We start from the raw sequence: 9,559 nt of genomic DNA on the forward strand, positions 1-9,559 counted from the left end.
CTAAGATATGTGATTCATCCAAAAAAAATAAAAATCACTAGTAGAATGATGATCATTAGGATTGCCTATCCAATCAGCATCACAAAAAGCATGTAGCTCAAGAGGCCTCGATAATATGGATGCCATGAATTACAGTTCTTTAAGATATCGGAGAAGTCATTTGACAACAGCCATATGCACAAAAGTTGGAGCATGCATAAACTGATATACTTGATTGACGGCGAAGGCAATATCAGGTCTTGTGAGAGTAAAATATTACAAAGCACCAACTATACTTCAATAGAATGTCAGATCAGATAAAAGATCCCCCACAAGAGCAGAGAACTTATGTGTAGTAAGAGCTGGTGAGGTCAAGGTTTAGCACATCCATAGAAGCTCGCTTAAGAAGATCCACAGTGTATTTTGTTTGAGAAAGAAAAAAGCTAGTAGTAGTCATTGAACTTCGACTCCAAGAAAATAATAAAGAGGGTCCAGATCTTTCATAGCAAATTGAGAACGAAGTTCAGTGATCAAATAAAACAAATATGAGGTGCTACTGCTAGTTATCATAATGTTGTCAATATAAATCAAAATAACAGTAAGAGAAGCATCTTGACAGTGAACAAAAAAAGAAGAATCCGCATGAGAACAGTGGAAGCCAAGTTCTAAAATATAAGTTGTCAAGCGGTCATACCAAGCATGAGGGGCTTGTTTGAGACCATAGAGGGCTTTATGAAGACGACACATATGGTGAGGATACTGAGATCAATAAATTTGAGCGGTTGATACATATAAACTTTCTCTTGTAGAACACATGTAAGAAGGCATTCTGGACATCAAGCTATCGAATATGCCAACCATAGTGAACTGCTAAAGATAAGACAAGACAAATCATCGAAGGTTTGACAACAGGACTGAAGGTCATTGCATATTCGATGCCTGATTGTTGATGATAGCTTAGCAACAAGACGGCTTTATATCGTTCCAAGGACCCATCAGATCGCCATTTAAGATGGTAGACCCACTTACAGCCTACCAAGTTCATATGAGAAGTGTATGTAACAAGGGTCAAGTTCCATTACATTGAAGTGCACCAAGTTCATTAGCCATAGCAGCCCTCCAATCTGAACTTTTAGAGGCAACAGTAAAGGAAGTAGGCTCAACAAGATCAATGGTACTTATAAGTGTTGTAGGTAGTGGATGTTTGGTAGTGAACTGGATTACCTTCGATTTGCGAATCTAAGTTTGGAGTGAGTGATCATAGGATGGAAATTGGTAATTAATATAGGTAAGAAAGTGGGAGGATGAGACTCGAGATGTGGTGGAGAGTGATGGCTTGAAAGTTGAGTGGGTGGGGGACAAGTAGGCTGAGAGGATGTGGAAGGTGATGTTGTAGGAGGTGCACTGGGTGGCCGTAGTTCAAATATAGGCATATATGGTGTAGGTCCAAGTATAGATGGTGCTTGGCTAGTGGTGGGTGGTGGCATAGGAGAGGATGTAGGGATCCATACAGTTATCGGACAAAAATTGAAGCATCCATCATTCCACGAGCAATAGTGGTAGCAGGCTATCAAAAATGAGACGGAAAGAAAAGCAAGATTCATCAAAAATAACATAATGAGATACATAAATACGATCAGTAGATGGATCTAGACATCGATAACCTTTATGTTGGAGACTATAGCTAATAAAAATGCAAAGATGAGACTAAAACTCTAATTTATTGTTATTGTATGGACGAAGCTATGGAAAACATGACAACCAAAAACTCATAAAAAAAATAATTTGGAGTACAATAAAAAAGCAACTCCTATGGTGATTTATGTTGTATTTGAAAAGTAGATGATTAATAAAAAAATAGCAGTAGCGAAGGATTCTACCCAGTAGGATGGCGACATAGAGGAGTGTGCTAAGAGAGCAAGCCCGATCTCAATGATATTATGATGCTTTCTCTCACTGTACCATTTTGCTTAGGAGTATGTGGTATGAGAGCTGATGAGAGATTTTGGCATAAGCTAAAAAGATTGAAATTGATGACTCATAAATTCACTACCACTATCAGAGCTAGAATTTTAATTTTCTTTTCCAATAAATTTTTACTTTATTTTTAAACACCTAAATATTTGAAAAATGTTAAAATGATTATATAGTGGATAAAGCCATGAATACTTAGAAAAGTCATCCAAAAAATAAGATAATATCTATAACCATTGGAAGAAATAGGATTAGGACCCCACACATCAGTGTGAATTATTTGTAAAGGTTCATGCAAACACTAAAGGACAAAGAAAAAGGTAAGCATTTACTTTTGGCAACTTGACATGAATGATACAAAGAAATACTATTACTAGAACGAGGAGCAAAGATGTGACTAGCTAACATGGACTTCAAGGTAGAAGTGGAGGAGTGACCAAGCCGAAGATGCCAAAGTGAAGCAGAGACTCATTCGCCAACAAAAGCTACTGGACAAACTTTATTGGAAGACTGACAAGGACTTTGAAAGGATAAAGCCATTTTCACTTTGCTCGTTGGACAAGCATCTTCTCTGATGTTTTGTCCTGTGTGATGAATCCAAAAGAATCAAATACAAAAACACAATTGTTATCTTTTGTAAATTGATGAACAAAAAATAGATTAGTAGAAATCTTTGGGACATGCAAAATATTATGGAGATTAAAGGTGTGATTGTTATGACGAATGAAAGAAGAACCAGTATTTAGGATAGGCAAACCTTATCCATTACCCACAGCAACATGATCATATCCTTGATACTCAGAGCACAAAGAGAGATTGTTCACATCAGATGTAATGTGATTGGTTGCCCCAGTGTCGGCATACCAGGCATTGTCAGCATCAACATTGGAGGTAGCCACCATAGCTCATAACTTTTGTGGAGAAATTCATCCTCGATAAATAAAATCCATCCTATGATGACAATCAAGTGCAATATGACCTACTCGATTACAAATCTAGCATGTTGGTCGAGAAGATGAATTTGAAGATGGGGGAGATGAAGATGTCCCACTTTCACAATCAAAACTCCACGGCCACGTCCCTAGCCATGGCCATTGTTGGTACTATTAGATCGACCACCACCACATCCTTACAGTGGCTGTTATGAGTACAGGAGGCAGCAAAAGCAGTGGTGCTATGTTCTGTAGTCATAGGATCTTTGGAAGAAGCATTTATTTCTAACTCTTCAACAATACAAAGAGCATGCAATTCTTCAAGAGAGATCGAAGGATTACGAGTATGAATGAAAGTTTTGAATGAGTTATATTCATGCGTAAACATTCAACATATGCAAGATCATATCACTGTCATCAACAGGTTTGCCGACTACGGCTAAACTATCAGATGAGCTTTTAATTTTCTAAAGATAATCAGACATGCTAAATTCTCTTTTCTTAATATTTTGCAGTTAAAATTTTAGCTGAAGAATGTGAGAGCCCGAGAGAGAGGAGTATTTTTCTTAAGTACAAGCCAACTACACGAGAAGTTAGAAGACCGACGACAAAGGCCAAGATGCCCTTTGTAAGTGTAGCATTCCATGATAAAAGATGTTGATCTTGCTCATACCATTCGTCATACTTTGGATTGACCGAAGTGGTGAGTTTTCTATTAGTGTCTCGAAGAAACTTTTTTGGGTATTCATGGGTCCCATCAACGAAGGTCAAAGCTTATGGAACAAAGAATAGGTAAAAGCTGAGACCTCCATAATAGATAATTATGATGATCTAGTTTTACAGAAATAAGATGAGAAATATTAGAGATACAAATGTGGGGTAGTGGAGAGGGTTAAGAAGAAAGCCATGTGTTAGAAGAGATTGGAAGAAAGGAGGAGGACGTTGGTCCTTATGGCTCTGATGTCATGAAAAGTCTTTAGAAAGCTTGAAGACCACACAAATGGTGATGTAGTCCATCTCTATTTATATATAATTATAGGTATAATAGAGTATCTACATATAATGAATGTGATAGGTACAATGAAGTATCTACATTCAATGAATGCCATAGGCACAATAAAGTGTCTCCATTCATATATCTCCATTATAGTTAGGTGGATGAAGATTTGCCAGGGTTATTATTATCTTTATCAAGTTACATCTTTGTTACCATCATTAATGGCATCTTATTTTTCATCGTATAATTGTTCTTCATAATTAATATTATAAATTCATTTATATTAAATGAAAAAAATATCACAAAACAAAATAAGGATATTTATGTAAATTTAATAACAAAATCTTGTGCAATAACTAACAGATTGATATTTCTGTAAATATCTTATATCCTTGTGAATATGCTATATTATGCAAATATTCAAAAAATAAGCCATGATTTCAAATAGATATTTCGGCAAATAGCTTATGCATATCTATAAAGACTTACTAATACATATATTTTAATTCACAACTTATGTATAGCTAATATATTAGAAATATTTCAGCAAATAATTCACTAAATACTTCACCCAATACTTCATTAGCCAATATAGTCTTATAGCAAATTTCTACAAGTATTTTAATAAATAATTTTTACTTATGTTATAGTTTGGAAATGATAGACCAATAGATAATAGACTTTGTAACTCATTCTTGCCGATGAAAGCCTTAATTTGGATAAAATAAAAATAATTAAAAAAATAAACATAATGTTGAGGGCAAATGACATTGCCCTTACTGTGGAGCTAAGCGAGCTAATGGATGCAAGTAAAATAGTAGGGAGATAAGCGACAATAAAGAGATGGGTGGGACAGAGAGAGGAGTTCATAAGTGGAGAAGGAGAACCAACAAGAAGATGATGGTGTTATGAAGGTAGATGGTAGTGGAAAGCGGAGTTACTGGGAGGTGATAGTCGGGATATAGCCAATGTGGGGAGGTGGGCATTGCAGGAGGTCATTGTCACTAGCCAAATTGATAAACAGAATATGATTGGAGGAGGTGGAGGAGATAGGCAGCACAAGGAGGTGGGCAGCATGAAGAGTTATGGGTCGTAGGAGATGGCTAGTGGTGGGGCAGATCGATGGATAGAATAAAGATTGAAGGAAGTGAAGGTAGGTGGTATGAGAAGGTGGGCGTTATCATGGGAAGGTGGTTGATGCTAAGATAGATTGGGGCAAAAAATGGAGGTTAGAGGAGGTGATCTTGTTTAGTGCAGGGAAGCAGGCAGCGAGGGGAGATGGTTGGTGTTAGGATGGATTGAAGAAGAAAATGGGGATTGGAGGAGATGAAAGTGATCGGCATTGGGATGGGAGATGAGAAAATCTTTGCCAAGTTAAATATTTTTTAAAAAATAAAATAAATTAAGAAGGATGGTAACTGGTTTCTTTACTTGTTAAGAGAATATTATCCTAACTACCTCTATCTAATGGATGGTTAGAATCTTTTTTATTTTTTTATAAAAAATATTAAAAGGCATAATAACGCATCCCAATATGAAAATACTGTGAGAGTTTTGAAGGAAAAACTCAAAATTTTCTCTCTCCTAAATCACTAAAGATTTATAAAGTTTTTGTCTCGTATTAAAAAGGGACAAATCTATCTTTGTATTTATAAACTATCTTTTCTTACTGACCTTTGCTTGGGAGGCTTTATGGGAGGGAGATTTTATATTTTATATGCATGCTAGTCCGGCCCGACCTAGCTTGCATGCATGAAAAATATTTTATTTTATTTTTTATTATTTTATTATTTTTATTTTTATCATATTTTTAAATAGTCGCTTTTCTTCATGGTGAAATAGTCAAATGACCATTATCTTGAACGATCGTATTTTTCTGACCCTTGCCTCCCTTCATGGTCAACCAGTCAAAAGAGTGCCTATAGGCATCTGGTCATGGTCTATAAATGATCATAAGTCCTGACCTATTGGCTATTTGAAATTAGCGATCTCTTTCACCCTTTCTCCAAGAGTTTGGTGTTCTGCAAACTCACTTTCTCCTTTAGTGTTTTATTGCTCTTTCTTTGTTGTTAAGTATTAGATGACTATCAGTCTTCTCAATGATTATGCTTTAGAGAGGATATTCTGATCATATTTTGAGATAGAATTTTGATAATATTGGCATGAGGATCGAAAATTTATCTTAAGATAGTGCCCAACATGCTTTCTAGTCTTTTCTTTTTCTACTTTTTAAATCAACAAACCAATCTATTTCCAACCAGCCTTAGGTAAGTCAATCTTTTAATCTTATCTTTTACAGTACTATTTGAATATATCTGAAACTATATTTTCACAAGATTTTCTATAACATTCTAAGATAAATTTACATCCCCTCCATTTCAGTTTTCACTAAACTTTAAACCAAAAAAAAATATTTTTTGATTTTAAACTCATCTTAATTTTTTAACTACTGTAATTGCATCATAATGTTTATAATAGAGGTATAATTTGTATCTCTATTTTGAGTTTCTTCTATCTGCTTTGAAAATACAAAGAGTTCTCATAGTCATTGAACTCTACTTGTAGCTCTAATCAAACCCTTCAAAGTCAAGTTTCTTGTATTTTTTATCATAATTTGATGGTGCTAAGGAAGCCTTGACACTTAAAAATTCAATGGTTATGAGTTTCTTAGATGGCAAGAATAGCTTGAGGCCCGATTAATTACATTTGGCCTCACCACTGCCATTGAAAATTGCCATCCTATGATATTTTCTCCTCATCTAGATTGAGATCTTATAGATCATCTGATTCTTCAGACACGTGTAGAACTGATAAATCATCTGAAGAAATTAAATTTTATTATAGGATCATAATCCTTAGTTCTCTTTCAAATGACCTATATGAAACCTATAGAAAACATAAGACTACTAAAGAACTCTAGATTACCCTAAAAGATGTCTATAGTAGACATAATGAAGAGGCCATGAGGTTCATCATTAGTGATTTTAGCAACTTCAGGATGGTAGATAATGTTCTAATAAATTACCAAATCCATCAATTCGAGAATTTAGTTCAAAAGATCCATAAGGGGGAATTGATGTTAAATGAGAATTATCAAATCTCCCATCTAATTGACAAGCTCTTGCTATCATGGACAAATTTTGGACATGAACTTAGAAGAACTCAATGTAGTCTTATCCTTAGATCAATTATCCAAACCATTAGAATAGAAGACCAATATTGAATTAGAGAGTTAAAAGAAAACTAATTGAAACTCCAAGTAAATTTGATCGAATTTTAATATTTACAATAAAAACCTAAGGATCAGGATTGCTGATACCAGAACTAAACCTTTAGATCCAAAGTCTTCAAAACCAAGGATAAAAAAAGGGGGTTGATTTCAAAATCAATCCAAACCCAATTCTCAAACCATAGGGAACAAGAAATCTATTGATCAGAGATTTTGCTTAATTTATGGTCGGGATAACCATCTTTTTCATCAATATTTCTATTAGAAGGAGAAGGTTGTGACCATGAAGAAGGAGAACCAACTTCAATCTAAATTTATGATCAATATAGTAGAAGATGAACCATCCACCTTTAGATCAATATCCTTTATCCCACCAGTTAATTTTATATATAAAAATATTGATTATGATTAGATTCTGATTTCAATATCCATGTTTGGACTAATAGATCATCTTTTCTCTTATTAGGACTCAAGTAGGAAGTGTAATCATAGAAAATGAAATAACTATCAATATTTTGGGCAATGATAATATCTGCCTAAAGTTTACTTCTGAAAAGAACATTATCTTTCGAGATGTACAGCACGTTTCTGATATCAGAAGAAATTTTATTAGCGGATCCTTATTCGTATAATTAGAATATAAGATTGTACTAGAATCCAACAAGATTGTAATTTTCAAAGATGATGCATTTATTGATAAAGAATTTGTGTCTGAATGATCTTTCAAACTTAATGTAATTTTTTCTTAATATCGATCAATTTTTTTAAATTTTGAATCTTGTGATGTTGGCATTGTAGATTAGAAATGTGAATTTCAAATCTATTCAAAAGATATTCAATCTTAATCTTATTTCTAAATTAAGATCGATCTAAATATAAAAATATAAAATCTGTGCTCAATTCAGACACACTAAAAAATCTTTCAAATCCATCTCTTAAAAATATACTCAATATTTTAAATTAATTCATAGTGATGCATATAATTTTTATAGAAATCCAATATGTAAGTAGTCATTATTTTATGATCTTTATTGATGACTTCTCCAAATATTGTTATTTTTTTCCTTAAAGATCAGGATGAAATCTCTAATAAGTTAAAATTTTCAAAGTTGAGGCTGAAAATCAAATTGAAAAGAAGATTAAAATCCTAAGATTTGATAGAGGAGGTGAATATTCTTCAAATGATTTTGTTATCTTCTATTAATATCATGGTATAATTCATGAAATCACTGCTTCTTATTCTCCTCAATACAATGATGTTGTTGAAGAAAAGAACAGAATTCTGTTAGATATGGTTAACACCACGATCATAAGTTATGATATTTCAAAAAATTATGGAGAAAAGCTCTTTTGACTTTTATTAATTAAAAGATAAAGAGAAGACTTCTATGAGTATTGGAAGAGACACGTATTGAAGTTGAGTTACTTCTGAGTCTGGAGGTATTTAGCTAAGGTTGTAGTTTTTAAATCTAAGAACAATAAAGGAAGTTCTAAATCTATTGATTCAATCTTTGTTGCTTATTCTTTTGATAGTAATATTTATAGTTTTCTTATTATTTATTCTGATTTTAGTGATATATCAGTTAATACGATTATTGAATCTATGGATGTGATCTTTTTTGAAAATGTATTTTTCTTTCAAACTTAGAGTTCCTAGATCTACATCTGATTATGACTCTTATTCTTTACCCAATTCGACTTAGATCTATAGTTTTTTTATCCCTAATGAGCTTGCATCTAATCAATCGATCTTCCTTCTAAGCCTAGAAGGAGCAAGAGGGTTAGGATAAAAAGAACTTGCATAAAATTACTTTATCTTTTTAGTTGAGAATATACCTATCTCATATCAGGAAACTATGAAATCTTTGATGCTCCTTTTTGAAAGGAGGCAATTAAGAGTGATATTGAATCTATTATTGAAAATAATAATTGGATTGTCATTGATTATCTCTGGAAACAAACCTTTAGATCATAAATGGATCTTTAGAAATCAACTCAGCATTGACGGATCGGTGGAAAAGTAATGGCATGGCTTATAGTCAAGATTTTGAGCAAAAAATTGATACTGATTTTTTTGATATTTATGTATCTATCACTAGCATTACCACTATTTATGTCCTCCTTACTTTTGCTTCTATTCATAAACTTCTTATGCATCAAATGGATGTGAAAACAGTTTCTTCCATGGAGATCTTGATGAAGAAATTTATATCACTCAATTTGAGGGCTTGGTAGTGCCAAGATAAGAGTATAAAGTATACAAGCTTACTAGGTCCTTATATGGACTAAAACAAATACCTAAATAATGATACAAGAAGTTTGATAATATTATCCTTTCATATGATTTCAAATCAATAAATCTAATAGCTGTTTCTATTATAAAAGATTTGATGATCGTTATGTCCTTCTTTATCTCTATGTAGATAATATCTTAATTATATTTTTTTG

The sequence above is a fragment of the Elaeis guineensis genome, chromosome 4 (assembly GCF_000442705.2).
Source record: "Elaeis guineensis isolate ETL-2024a chromosome 4, EG11, whole genome shotgun sequence".
NCBI lineage: Eukaryota > Viridiplantae > Streptophyta > Magnoliopsida > Arecales > Arecaceae > Elaeis > Elaeis guineensis.